A 15,869-nucleotide genomic window follows, 5' to 3' on the forward strand; every position below is an offset into this window, starting at 1 on the left:
AGTTGGTGGAGTGGATTTGAGTGATTTGGGGAGGAGATGTTGGACATTTGGAGGAATGGATCTGGGTTATTTGGGATGGAGGTGATGGACTGTTGGAGGAGTGGATCTGGGTGATTTGTGGAGTAGATGTTGGACAGTTGGAGGAGTGGATTGGGTGAATTGGAGAAGAAATAGGTGATGGGCTTTTGGATGAATGGATCTGGGTGATTTGGGGAGGGCCTCATGTGCAGTTGGAGGAGTAGATCTGTGTGATTTGTGTATGAGGTGATCGACAAATGTAGGAGTTGGGCTGGGTGATTTCGGGAGGAGGTGATGGACAGTAGGAGGAGTGGATCTCGGTGATTTGTGCAAGAGGTGATGGATAGTTGGTGGAATTTATCCAGGTGATTTGGGCAGGAGGACATGATTGTCAGTTGGTGGATTGGATCTACGTGATTTGGGGAGGAAGTGATGGACAGTTGGATGAGTGGATCTGTGTGATTTGTGTATGAGGTGATCGACAGATGGAGGAGTTGGTCTGGGTGATTTTGGGAGGAGATTATGGACAGTTCGAGCTGTGGTTCTGGGCGATTTGGGTAGCAGGTCATGATGGACAGTTGGAGGAATGGATCTGGGTGATTTGAGGAGGAGCTGATTGACTGTTGGAGGAGTGGATCTAGGTGATTTGGGGAGGAGGTGATGGACAGTTGGAGGAGTCGATCTGGGTGATTTGTGTATAATGATGTGATGGACAGTTGGAGGAGTGGATCATGATTTTGGCAAGAGATGATGGACAGTTGGAGAAGTGGATCAGGTGAATTGGGGAAGGAGGAGGTGACGGAGAGTTGGAGGAGTGGATCTGGGTGATTTGGGGAGGATGAGGTGATGGACCAATGGTGGTGTGGATCTGGGTGATTTGTGGAGGAGGTGCTGGATAATTGGATGAGTGGATTTGGGTGATTTGCGAGAGGAGGAGGTGAAGGACCATTGGAGGAGCTGATCTGGGTGATTTGGGAAGGATGTGATGGACAGTTGGAGGAGTGGATCTCGTTGATTTGGGCAAGAGATGATGGATAGTTGGTGGAATGTATCCAGGTGATTTCGGGAGGTGGACATGATGGACTGTTGAAGGAGTGGATCTGGGTGCTTTGGGGTGGATGAGATGATTGACTGTTGGTGGATTGGATCTACGTGATTTGGGGAGGAAGTGATGGACAGTTGGATGAGTGGATCTGTGTGATTTGTGTATGAGGTGATCGACAGATGGAGGAGTTCGGCTGGGTGATTTCGGGAGCAGATGATGGTCAGTTGGAGGAGTGGATAGGTTTGATTTGTGTAGGAGATGATCGACAGATGGAGGAGTTGGCCTGGGTGATTTTGGGAGGAGATTATGGACAGTTGTAGGTGTGGATCTGGGTGATTTGTGTATGAGGATGTGATGGACAGTTGGAGGAGTGCATCTGGGTGATTTGAGGAGGAGATGATGGACAGTTGGAGGAGTGGATCTGGGTGATTTGGGGAGGAGGTGATGGACAGTTGGAGGAGTGGATTTGGGTGTTTTGGGGAGGACGTCGTGATTGACAGTTGGAGGAGTGTTTCTGTGTGTTTTGGGGAGGGGAGTTGATGGACCATTGGAGGAATGGATCTGCGTGATTTGGGGAGGGGCTCATGTGCAGTTGGAGGAGTGGATCTGTGTGATTTGTGTATGAGGTGATCGACAAATGGAGGAGTTGGACTGGGTTATATCGGGAGGAGGTGATGGACTGTTGGAGGTGTGGATCTGGGTGATTTCGGGAGGATGTCGTGATTGACTTTTGGAGAAGTGTTTCAGGTTGATTTGGGGGGGGGGAGGTGATGGTCCGTTGGAGGAGTGGATCTGGGTGATTTGGGGAGGAGGTGATGGACTGTTGGAGGAGTGGATTTGGGTGATTTGGCGAGGACATCGTGATTGACAGTTGGAGGAGTGATTTGGTGGAGGGGGAGGTGATGGACCATTGGAGGAGTGGATCTGGATGATTTTGGGAGAACGTCGTGATTGACAGTTGGAGGAGTTTTTCTGGGTGATTTGGGGATGAGGAGGTGATGGACAGTTGGAGGAGTGGATCTGTGTGATTTGTCGAGGAGGTGATGGATAGTTGGAGGAGTGGATCTGGATGATTTATGGAGGAGGTAATGGATAGTTGGAGGTGTGGATCTGGGTGATTTCGGGAGGACATCGTGATTGAACGTTGGAGCAGTTTTTCTGGGTGATTTCGGGATGAGGAGGTGATGGACAGTTGGAGAAGTGGATCGGGTTAATTGGGGAAGGAGGAGGTGACCGACAGTTGGAGGAATGAATCTGGATCGTATTCGGAGGGGCTCATGGACATTTGGTGGAGTGGATCTGGGTGATTTGGGGAGGATGAGGTGATGGACCGTCGGTGGTGTGGATCTGGGTGATTTGAGTAGGAGGTGATGGACAGTTGAAGGAGTGGATCTGTGTGATTTGTGGAGCAGGTGCTGGATAATTGGATGAGTGGATTTGGATGATTTGCGAGAGCAGGAGGTGATGGACCATTGGAGGAGCTGATCTGGGTGATTTGGGAAGGATGTGATGGACAGTAGGAGGCGTGGTTCTCGGTGATTTGGGCAAGAGATGATGGATAGTTGGTGGAATGTATCCGGTTGATTTGGGGAGGATGAGATGATTGACCGTTGGTTAATTGGATCTACGTGATTTGGGGAGGAAGTGATGGACAGTTGGATGAGTGGATCTGTGTGATTTGTGTATGAGGTGATCGACAGATGGAGGAGATAGTCTGGGTGATTTCGGGAGCAGATGCTGGTCAGTTGGATGAGTGGATCTGTGTGATTTGTGTATGAAGTGATCGACAGATGGAGGAGTTGGTCTGGGTGATTTTGGGAGGAGATTATGGACAGTTGGAGGTGCGGATCTGGGTGATTTGTGTATGAGGATGTGATGGACAGTTGGAGGAGTGCATCTGGGTGATTTGCGTTGGAGATGATAAACAGTTGGAGGAGTGGATTTGTGTGTTTTGGGAAGGTCATCATGATTGACAGTTGGAGGAGTGGATCTGGGTGATTTGGGGATGAGGAGGTGATGGACAGTTGGAGGAGTGGATCTGTGTGATTTGTGGAGGAGGTGCTGGATAATTGGATGAGTGGATTTGGGTGATTTGCGAGAGGAGGAGGTGATTGACCATTGGAGGAGCTGATCTGGGTGATTTGGGAAGGATGTGATGGACAGTTGGAGGAGTGGATCTCGGTGATTTGGGCAAGAGATGATGGATAGTTGGTGGAATGTATCGGGGTGATTTCGGGAGGTGGACATGATGGACTGTTGGAGGAGTGGATCTGGGTCCTTTGGGGAGGATGAGATGATTGACCATTGGTGGATTGGATCTACGTCATTTGGGGAGAAAGTGATGGACAGTTGGAGGAGTGGATCTGTGTGATTTGTGTATGAGGTGATCGACAGATGGAGGAGTTGGTCTGGGTGATTTTGGGAGGAGATTATGGACAGTTGGAGGAGTGGATCTGGGTGATTTGGGGAGCAGGTGATGGACAGTTGGAGGAGTGGATTTGGGTGATTTGGGGAGGACGTTATGATTGACAGTTGGAGCAATGTTTCTGGGTGATTTGGGGGGAGGGGGAGGTGAGGGACGTTTGGAGGAGTGGATCTGGGTGATTTGGGAAGGAGGTGATGGACAGTTGGAAGTGTGGATTTGGGTGATTTCGGGAGAACGTCGTGATTGACTGTTGGAGGACTTTTTCTGGGTGATTGGGGATGAGGAGGTGATGGACCGTTGGAGGAGTGGATCTGGGTGATTTGTGGAGCAGGTGATGGACAGCTGGAGTTGTGTATCTGGGTGATTTGAGATGAAGGTGATGGACAGTTGTAGGAGTGGATCTCGGTGATTTGGGCAACAGATGATGGATAGTTGGTTAATTGGATCTACGTGATTTTGGGAGGAAGTGATGGACAGCTGGATGAGTGGATCTGTGTGATTTGTGTGTGAGGTGATCGACAGATGGAGGAGTTGGTCTGGGTGATTTTGGGAGGAGATTATGGACAGTTGGAGGTGCGGATCTGGGTGATTTGTGTATGAAGATGTGATGGACAGTTGGAGGAGTGCATCTGGGTGATTTGTGTTGGAGATGATAAACAGTTGGAGGAGTGGATTTGTGTGTTTTGGGAAGGTCGTCATGATTGACAGTTGGAGGAGTGGATTTGGGTGATTTGGGGAGGAGATGATGGACAGTTGGAGGAGTGGATTGGGTGAATTGGGGAAGGAGAAGGTGATGGACAGTTGGAGGACTGGATCTGGGTGATTTGGGGAGGGACTCATGTGCAGTTGGAGGAGTGGATCTGTGTGATTTGTGTATGAGGTGATTGACTGATGGAGGAGTTGGTCTGGGTGATTTCGGGAGCCGATGATGGACAGTTGGAGTAGTGGATATGTGTGATTTGTGTATGAGGTGATTATCAGATGGAGGAGTTTGTCTGCGTGATTTCGGGAGGACTGGATGGACAGTTGGAGGAGTGGATCTGGGTGGTTTGTGGAGGAGATGATAGACAATTGGATGAGTGGATCTGTGTGATTTGTGGAGGAAGTTATGGACAGTTTGTAGGAGTGGATCTGAGTGATGTGGGAAGGCGGAGATGATGGACAGTTGGAGGAGTAGATCTGGGTGCTTTGGGGAAGAGATGATGGACAGTTGGAGGTGTGGATCTGGGTGATTTGTGTATGAGGATGTGATGGACAGTTGGATGAGTGGATCTGGGTGATTTGAGGAAGAGGTGTTGGACAGTTGGTGGAGTGGATTTGCTTGATTTGGGGAGGAGATGATGGACTGTTGGAGGAGTGGATCTGAGTACTTTGGGGAGGATGAGGTGATGGACCGTTGCTGGATTGGATCTACCTGATTTGGGGAAGAAGTGATGGACAGTTGGATGAGTGGATCTGTCTGATTTGTGTATGAGGTGATCGACAGATGGAGGAGTTAGTGGGTGATTTCGGGAGCCGATGATGGACAGTTGGAGTAGTGAATATCTGTGATTTGTGTATGAGGTGATCGTCAGATGGAGGAGTTGGTCTGCGTGATTTCGGGCGGACTGGATGGACAGTTGGAGGAGTGGATCTGGGTGATTTGGGGAGGAGATGATAAACAGTTGGAGGTGTGGATCTGGGTGATTTGTGTATGAGGATGTGATGGTCAGTTGGAGAAGTGGATCTGGGTGATTTGAGGAGGAGGTGACGGACAGTGGGAGGAGTGGATCTGGGTGATTTGGGGAGGAGATGATGGACAGCTGGAGTGGTGGATCTGGGTGATTTGGGGAAGAAGTGATGGACAGTTGGATGAGTGGATCTGTGTGATTTGTGTATGAGGTGATCGACAGATGGAGGAGTTGGTCTGGGTGATTTCGAGAGCCGATGATGGACAGTTGGAGGAGTGGATCTGGGTGATTTTGGGAGAAGATGATGGACAGTTGGAGTGGTGGATCTGGGTGATTTGGGGAGAAGATGATGGACAGTTGGAGTGGTGGATCTGGGTGATTTGTGGAGGTGATGATGGACAGTAGGAGGAGTTTATCCAGGAGATTTGGGGAGGACGTCGTGATGGACTGTTGGAGAAGTGGATTGCGTGAATTGGGGAAGAAGGAGGTGATGGTCAGTTGGAGGAGTGGATATGTGTGATTTGTATATGAGGTGATCGACAAATGGAGGAGTTGGTCTTGGGGATTTCAGGAGGAGGTGACCGACAGTTGGAGGAGTGGATCTGGGTGATTTCGGGAGGACGTCATGACATACAGTTGGAAGAGTGGATCTGGGTGATTTGGGGAGGAGGTGACAGACAGTTGGAGGAGTGGATTTGGGTGATTTCTAGAGGACGTCGTGATGGACCGTTGGAGGAGTGGATCTGGGTGATTTGGGGATAAGGTGGTAGACAGTTGCAGGAGTGGATCAGGGTGATTTGGGGGAGGGGGAGGTGATGGACCATTGGAGGAGTGGATCTGGGTGATTTGGGGGAGGGGGAGGTGATGGACAGTTGGAGGAGTGGATCTGGGTGATTTGGGGAGGAGATGGACAGTTGGAGGAGTGGATCTGGGTGATTTGTGGAGTAGATGACGGACAGTTGGAGTAGTGGATTAGGTAAATTGGGGTAGGAGGAGGTGATGGGCAATTGGAGGAATGGATCTGGGTGATTTGGGGAGGAGATGATGGACCGTTGGAGGAGTGGATCTAGGTGAATTGTGGTAGGAGGAGGTGATGGACAGTTGGAGGAATGGATCTGTGTGATTTGTGTATGAGGTGATCGACAGATGGATGAGTTGGTCTGGGTGATTTGAGGAGGAGGTGATGGACATTTGGAGGAGTGGATCTGTGTGATTTGTGTATGAGGTGATTGACAGATGGATGAGTTGGTCTGGGTGTTTTGAGGAGGAGGTGATGGACAATTGGACGAGTGGATCTGGGTGATTTGGGGAGGAGATTATGGACAGTTGGAGGTGTGGATCTGGGTGATTTGTGTATGAGAATGTGATGGACAGTTGGAGGAGTGGATCTGGATGATTTGGGGAGGAGGTGATGGACAGTTGGAGGAGTGGATCTGGGTGATTTGTGGAGGAGATGATGGACAGTTGGAGGAGTGGATCTGGGTGATTTGGTGGAGGAGGAGGTGATGGACAGTAGGAGGAGTGGTTCTGCGTGATTTGGGTATGAGGTCGTGATGGACAGTTGGAGGAATGGATCTGGGTGATTTGTGTATGAGAATGTGATGGACAGTTGGAGGAGTGGATCTGGGTGATTTGTGTATGAGGTGATGGACAGTTGGTGATGTGGATCGGGTGAATTGGGGAAGGAGGAGGTGATGTACAGCTGGAGGACTGTATCTGGGTGATTTGGGGAGGGGCTGATGGACAGTTGGATGAGTGGATCTTTGTGATTTGTGTATGAGGTGATCGACAGATTGAGGAGTTGGTCTGGGTGATTTCAGGAGCAGATGATGGTCAGTTGGATGAGTGGATCTGTGTGATTTGTGTATGAGGATGTGATGGACAGATGATCACCTGACCGAGGTCTTGTGCTCTGTGATGTGCTGATGGGTGCATGGCCGAGGTGCTGGGCAGCAGGAAGAGGGCCCGACGTATTGCAGAAAGATGTCTCCTTTGTTCTGACAGCCGTGTGTCGGCTTCATCGTCGCCATTCAGAGTGTGGATGAGACACTCTGAACGGTGTCCGTCACTGATAGCCTGTCAGCAAATCCCAGTAAACTGCACTCCTTTTGAAATCAAGGTGTTTGAAGCTGATAATGGTACAAACGTAGCATTTCAGAAAAAAAGACAATCATGAGAATGTTATTGTCGAAGAATAAAGCCTGAGGGATGATAGATGTTCCAATCTATCCATTACTGTGCAAAGATTTTCAGATTACAGCAGCATCCAGACAGTAGCTGCCTCTCGATGAGAATCGACTGAACCTTGGTCAACTTTTTTCTCCTGTTTGCAAAACCACTCACTCCTCAGTTTGAAGGGTGGGCACTCAAAGTGGTGTCCTCCCCAGTGCATGAATTCGGGTGGTTCTTTCTGTTAAGACTTAGCCAGAGCCATACTCAGGTTTTATTGTTGGTCACCTTGACATTCTATGTCAGACTTAAGACTTTAGAGCAGAATTAGGCCATTTGGCCCATCACCTTTTCTCCCCCATTCTATCATGGCTGATTTATTATCCTTTTGCTCTGGCTAGTCCATATTGAACTGTATTCTTACTTCTTGCATCGACTCATAACTGGACGATAGCCCTCCACATCACCTCCCATCCAAACTTCTCTTAAATTTTGCAATCAAATTCATGGGTGATTTATTATTCCTCTCAGCCCCATTCTCCTGCCTTTGACACCCTTACTAAACAAGACCTATCAAACTCTGCTTTATATATACTCAATGACTTGGCCTCCACAGCCATTAGTCGCAACAATTCACCACCCTCTGGCTAAAGAAATTCCTTCTCACCACTGATTTAAAGGGACGTCCTTCTATTTGGAGGATGTGCCCTTTGGTCCTAGACTCCCCCACTATCGGAAACAACTTCCCCACGTCCACTCCACACAAGCATTTCAACATTTGATAGGTTTCAGTGAGATCCTCACTTGCTCTTCTAAACTCTAATGAATTCCACAGATTCAACAGCATCTTGCTAAGGAAATTCCTCATCTCTCTGCTCAAGAAGGGTGTCCTTCTATTCTGAGTCTGTGCCTTCTGGTCGTAGACTCCCCCCAGACACGAGTGGGTTCGGCAAAGTTCTCAACCTCCGCTGGCTGATCTCAGCCACACAGCAGCTTCGATCCATTCCCAATCGTATTCCACAGGTGTCGAGGCTGAGGTGTACCATCAGAGGACCCACCTTGAGTAAACTGCCTTCTCAGCTGAAGAATCCCATGGGTAGACTGATTTCTGAAATCATATAATATTGGTATTAATGTGGGTGTTGGCTTATTCTCGTCACATGCACTGAGGTACAACAATCTTGCACACTCCTCGCACAGATCAAATCATTGCACAATGCGTTGTGGAGAACAAGGTAAAGCAATTAACAGAATGCAGGATAACGTGTAACAGCTACAGGGAAAGTGCAGTGCAGGTAAATAATAGCTTGTGCGATCGCAGTAGTGTAGCGGTTAGCACAATTCTTTACAGTACAGGCTACCCGGGTTCAATTCCTCCCAATGCCTGTAAGGAGTTTGTACGTTCTCCCTGTGACCACATGGGTTTCGTCCAGGTGCTCCAGTTTCCCCTTCCCGCACAAAAAAAATGAACAGAAACTAAACAGGAGTTATAGACCCCCAAATCTCCCTCCCTCACACAAAAAAAATAGAAATATCAGGTGATAAACACAGAATATAAAAAAACTAGTAGAACGAAAAAGTCCATAGTCCATAGTCTAAATCCATACCCATATCCAAAATGCAGAAAAGCTCAGTGACATTCTCTGGGCACTGCCAGTCCACATGGGGGGGTTCTATTCTTGGGCAGCAGAGCAATCCCGCCAGCAATGAGGAGGCAGGCAGCCGGTGCTCACCTTCTGCATTTGCCTACATGTTTCCATCTCACTCGTCGCTTTAATCAGCAAACAGCAACAGATTTAGTCAGCGAGCTGGAGTCGAACATCAGCTTGTGCAGCTTCCTGCAGCCTCCTTGCCTGAAGGCTCACACTCCCTGCTTCCTGGAAACCGCTCAGAGTCTGCAAAGAGCTGGATCACCCAAAATACCTTCAAACTGCAAATCACAGGCGCCAACTGTTCCAGGAACACATTCAAGATGAAAAACAGACATAAAAGACATAAAGGAAGTGAAATAAATAGTTCTGTGGTCTAACCAGAAGATGTCAGCTGTGGGAGCGTTGTATGCAGGCGTCATCTTGACCACGTCATGTTGAGTGGAAACAAGCAGTGATCTTAATGATTACTGTCACGGTTCCATCTCACAGCACTGGACCCAAGTGCAGAGGAATGACAGACTGTCACAGTCAACATTGGCAACAGCTCAGGAGCAGAGGAATTGTATTCTCCCCATGAAGACATGGAAACCAGAGGTTAGACATAGGAATGCCAACAGAGCATCGGAGGGATGACCTAGCAACACCATGATACAAATCATTCTCCACAAGCACATAGAAGGACCCCACTTGCAGAGCTCAATGAGAGTCCCCTTTAAATAATCATAGAATCCAGAAAACACATGCCAGTTACAACTAACTTGATCAGATCAAACCAAAAGCAACAGGGCTTAACAATTAGTAAACACAAGTGCTCAAGAAACCCTGAAGCCCAAAGCTCAGCAGCAAATTGCAGAGGCCCTCAAGGCTCAGAAACGCTATCTGGAGAGGCTGCAGAAAGGATTTACGAGGATGTTACTAGGCTCAGGAGGATGGGTGATATGGGGCAGCTGAGGAGTGAACTTAGATCAGTTCATGAAATCACAAGGAGCATAGATAAGGCGATACACGCCACACATACTGCTTTGTGTTGAGACCACAGAATTAGCTTCATCCAACCACAAGGCTTTCTTCCGCATCTTCACAGTATCTCCTACATGATATTTTGCCAAGTCTTTACATGCAAGGATAGGCTTTATTTAGCAGTACGTGTGGCATAAATCTAACTCCGTGCATCAGCCAGGAAAGACCATCCTGACTGGAGGTAGCATCATGCAATGCAGATGCCTTTCAGCAGCAGAGACTGGAGATCTGATCAGGTTTGGTGGGAAGATAAATAGTGCTAAATACAGAGAGATCCTGAATAAAAACTTGCTAGCCTCTGCCAAGAAGCTTAAACTGGGAAGGAAGTTTGTCTTTCAGCAAGGCAGCAACCCAAAGCACAGTGCCAGAGCAACCACGGAGTGGCTTCAAATGAAAAAAGTTGATGTTCTTGAGTGGCCCAGTCAGTCCTAACCTTAACCTGATTGAATATCTCTGGGAAGACCTCAAGAAGGGTGTCTATTGCCACTCCGCAACTAACCTGGCATAGCTTGAGCAATTTTGCAAGGAGAAATTAGTAAATCTTGCTCCATCACTTTCCAAACTTATCCAAAAAGACTACTGGCTGTAATAGCTGCGAGAGCTGGTTCAAATAAGCACTGAGCTAAAAGGGATGAATACTTCTCAACTGCTGACATTTACATTTTTTAATTTTTAGTTTTTCATGCTTTAAAATTTTCCCTATTTTTGGGGGGCTGTGCTGTGAGAAAAAAGAGCATGTGATTCACAAATAAAAATCCTCAGTTAACTTGATGAAATTTCCTGGTTGTATTACTCATGTATGGGTTGAGGTGGAATACTTCTACAAGGCATCTACATCTGTACACCTGCTCTTTAATGCAACTATCTGATCAGCCGATTTTGTAGCAGCAACTCAGTGTCATGGTCAAGAGATTCAGTTGTTCAGATCAAACATTAAAATGGGGAAGAAATGTGATCTAAGTGGCTTTGACCGAGAAATGATTGTTGATGCCAGGTGGGATGGCTTGAGGATCTCAGAAAATGCTGATTTCCTGGGATTTTCGAGCACAGCAGTCTCTCAGCTTCACAGAGACTGGTGTAAAATACAAACATCATCCAGTGAGCAGCAATTCTGTGGGGAAAAAATACCTCGTTAATGAGAGAGGTCAGAGGAGAATGGCCAGAGTGCTTCAAGCTGGCAGGAGACAATAATAATTCAAGTAACTACACATTACAACAGAGACACTTCGTCTCAATTTATTGCTTACTTATTTAAATTATTGTTTCTTCTTTTTGCACTTGCAGAGTTTGTTGACTTCTGTACTCAAGTTGATCTTTCATTGATCCTGTTATAGTTACTACTATATAGATTTATTGGGTATGCCCAAAAGAAAATGAATCTCAGGGTTGTGAATGGTGACATATTCAAAGATTCAGAATGCATTTATTATCAAAGAATGCATAAATTATACAACCTTGAGATTTGTCTACTTACAGGCAGCCACAAAGCAAGAAACCTGAACCCAATTTTAAAAAAAGACCATGACCACCACTGCGATGAGAAAGAGGGAATACACACACAGACACACACACACACACACACACACACACACACACACACACACACACTTCATACAAACAATACGAGCAAACGACAGCGTTTTGAACCAGAATGAGTCCTTAGATCTGCTCCCCAGAGCAGCTGGTGAAGCCCCAAGCCTTGATCTCAGTTCATCATCTCAGCGGGGCAAAAATGCCGTGGACATCACAGAGACGACAGCCACTGGAGCAGTTCACAGCCTTGCCTCCACAGGTGGTGGGGAGGGGAATGAATATCACGGGAGACCAAGTGAAATCAGCATGACCCTCACCTCCCACCCCCACTTTCAAGCTTTCCGGTCTGTCTGGAAAACCTGAATGTCATATGTGTATTGACTTTGAAGTTTGGGGTGTAGAAGGGTATCTCTGACTGCCCAACACACTGAACCTTGAACAGCTGCAGAAGAGCATGACCATGCACTCTGGTCACTTCACTAGGTGCAGGGGGTTCAATGGTTTAATTTACTATCAGAGAATGCATGCAATATACAACCTGACGTTCTTACTCTTCACAGACATCCATGAAACGGAACAAAAGTACCTAAAGAATGAATGACAGAAAAATGTTACAACTCCAAAGACCCCCCTCTCCTCTCCCGCACACAAGGAGCAGCAAAAACATCAATTCTACCCCTCCTCCTCCCCCCTTTTCAACAACTCCCATCACACCATGCAAGCAATAGTGAAGCCCTTGGAGACCATTGGAGGGGTAGGATTGATGCTTTTGCTGCCCCTTGTGCATGAGAGGGGGAAGTCCATCAAAAACTACTGTCCATCTCAACACTTCGACATCTCTAAGTCTCTCTCTCACTCTCTCCCTCTCCCTTGTCCTCTCTCGCTAACATGAAGAACCATGATTTGATTGCAGCCATTGATCACGGACTCCAAAAAGACTGCAGCCACCTTGAAAAGGGAAAAGGAGACATTAAAAGAAAAGAAAGTCAACTGTTTCACGGATGAACTGGAAGAAGTCTCCCAGGTCGACAAAAGGCTCTGGCACCATCTTTAGCTCCTCCTACCTTAAACAAGCTAGCAAAGTTGCCCCTGAGTGAAGACTCTGCATTTTTCTGAGTCATTCTCCATTCGTGGTCTGGGCTATTTGCCTCTTCAACACTCCGCCTAACCTCAAGTTGTGAGTGTGTGGACTTTTGAAAAGCTGCCCCTCACAAAGCGCCATCTGTAATTGTGGCATTAACGTATAATGTGGGAGCAGGTGGACCGTTGCCAGGACAGTCTGGGAATCTGTTCTAATGGTTTGAGAAAGTTACATCTGTTCAATTTACAGCTCCTTCTTTAGGACCTTCAGAGTGCAAGTAATTTCTCACAACACAAGCCAGAGGCTTATAAAAACTCTGAGAGGTGGCACATCTCTAGCAACGGCCCATAAATCACCACTTATTGAGAGCAGCTAAAAGATTGAGGGCAGAGAATCTTCAGATAACAGCACTCGATGCATGCAGAGGAGGATCATTCCTGACCACTGCCTCTGTGTAACCTCTTTAGGTTTATAGATTTCTTGTTTAAAGTTTAATTAAAATAGATATTAATGTTTGTCCTTCAACTAAAACACATTGGTTTGACCCCAATTACTCCAACAGGTAAGTTAGTGCCATCTCAGAGGAGATCTCTTTGCACTTGGTGACCAGATCATGATCTCCTGATTGAGTTACACAGACCTATTAGGAGCTTGAGCTTAAACAGATCTTCCTTTCTGAAGCTATATTGGTTATGGAGCAATAAAAAACAATATCAGGAGAAACAAACAATGAGCTGAAGGATTTCAGTAGTCCAAGCAGCGTCCGTGGGATCGAAAGGAAATGTTGATACTTTGGGCTAGTACAAGGATCTACCCCTTAGTAATAAAGATCAGTGAGGCACAGAGAGAACCTGTAATTACCAACAAGTACCCTTACTGACTCAACAGAAGAACACATGAATTTACACAACCAAATACATGTGTGCACACCTACTATGGTTTCCTGACCGTCCAAAGAATAGAATAGATAATCCCAGTAAAAGGAATTGATACTGGCCATGTATTCCTCTCATCACCACACATCCATGAGGTCCTCCACATCCATGATAGTGGGACTCTGGAGGCTGGAACATTATCGCTACCAGAGCACTCAAAGCATCTGCTTTTATATTCATTCTCTGCTAGTTCAAATGTTGCACTTCAGTGTTATTGGATGCAGGTCATCTGACTGACCTTTAGTGCCTTCTTATTGGCTCTGGTCCAAGCTAGCCCTCTGCCCTCCGCTCCATTCATTGCCCTCTGCCACAAGTGACAACCGGTAAGTTATGGCTGTTTGTTCTCAATCAGTTAACCAACCGATGACCAACTCAAATCACACAGACTCCAAAATTCACAAACCTTCATGTTATATGATCACCTGGAGCATCATTGTGTCTACTTTAAAACACTAATTTAACAAAATTTTCACAAAATGGAGGATGCAGAGCAGCTTCACAAAATGGCAACTTCCATCTCTTTCAAGCATCTGGCAAGAACAAAGACAATTGGTTTGCCTACTGCACTGTCCTTGATTCATTCAAATTCACTGATTTATAGACTGTAGTTCTTTCTGGCCAACAGAGCTGAATTCCTCCAGTACTTCCAGTCATTCATCATTCCAAACTCATGAGGAGACCATCTGTATTTTCGAAGTTAGAAAGGAGATATTATGAGACAGTGGAGGGTAAGTTTGATCTGGTGAGTTAACTTGTACAAGAAAGATGTCAGTAGCCTGCTCAGGAACTTGAAATTGCTCACCCTTTCGACTTCCGATCCCTCCATGAGGACTGGTATGTGCTCCTTTGTCTTACTCTTTCTGAAGTCGGCAATCAATTCTTTGGTCTTAATAGAGGTGTACAAGATGGTTAAAGGCATAGGTCAAATGGATATTCAGAGACTTTTTCCCAGGTTAAAACTGGTAATACAAGATTACATACTTTTACGATGATCGGAGGAAAGTATAGGTATTTTTTTAACAGAGTGGGTAGTGCTTGGAATGCACTGCCAGAGATGGTGATAGGGGCAGACACCTCAGGAACATTTAAAAGCATTTTAGACACCTGAAGGAAATAAAAATGAAGGGCTGTGTGAGAGGAGAGGGTTAGAAATAATTCGGAAAGCATGTAGCTCAAGTGGCTGGTGGCTGTGTTGAGTTGTTCTCCGATCTTCGCGATTTACTAGCAAATGTTACATCACCATATGAGGAGATATCATCAGTGCGCTGTTAATTGTGGTTTGTCCTCCAAACATTTGGCTTTTATATACTCTTCAATCAGCTTATTGATTATAGAAACATAGAAAACCTACAGCACAACACAGGCCCTTTGGCCCACAAAGCTGTGCCAAACATGTCCTTACCTTAGAAATTATCTAGAAATTACTGTTACTTTTCTGAGCTCCATGTACCTGTCCAGGAGTCTCTTAAAAGACCCTATCATATCCACCTCCACCACCATTGCCAGCAGCCCATTCCACGCATTCACCACTCTCTGAGTAAAAAACTTATCCCTGACATCTCCTCTGTACCTACTTCCAAGCACCTTAAAACTATGCCCTCTCATGTTAGCCATTTCAGCCCTGAGAAAAAGCCTCTGACAATTCCCACAATCAATGCCTCTCATCAACTTATACACCTCTATCAGGTCACCTCTCATCCTCAGTCACTGCAGGGAAAAAAGGCCGAGTTCACTCAACCTTTTCTCATAAGGCATGCTCCCCAATCCAAGCAACATCCTTGTAGATCTCCTCTGCACCCTTTCTATAGTTTCCACATCCTTCCTGTGGTGAGGTGACCAGAACTGAGCACAGTAATCCAAGTGGGGTCTGACCAGGGTCCTATATAGCTGCAGCATTACCTCTCAGCTCCTAAACTCAATTCCATGATTGATAAAGGCCAATGCACTGTATGCTGTCTTAACTGCAGAGTCAACCTGTGTAGCTGCTTTGAGTGTCCTATGGACTCGGACCCCAAGATCCCTCTGATCCTCCACTGCCAAGAGTCTTACCATTAATACTATATTCTGCCATCATATTTGACTTACCAAAATGAACCACTTCACACTTACCTGGGTTGAACTCCATCTGCCACTTCTCAGCCCAGTTTTGCATCCTATCAATCTCCTGCTGTAACCTCTGACAGCCCTCCACACTATCTACAACACCCCCAACCTTTGCGTCATCAGCAAACTTACTAACCCATCCCTCCACTTCCTCATCCAGGTCATTTATAAAAATCACAAAAAGTCCCAGAACAGATCCCTGAGGCACTCCACTGGTC

The sequence above is a fragment of the Hypanus sabinus genome, chromosome 11 (assembly GCF_030144855.1).
Source record: "Hypanus sabinus isolate sHypSab1 chromosome 11, sHypSab1.hap1, whole genome shotgun sequence".
NCBI lineage: Eukaryota > Metazoa > Chordata > Chondrichthyes > Myliobatiformes > Dasyatidae > Hypanus > Hypanus sabinus.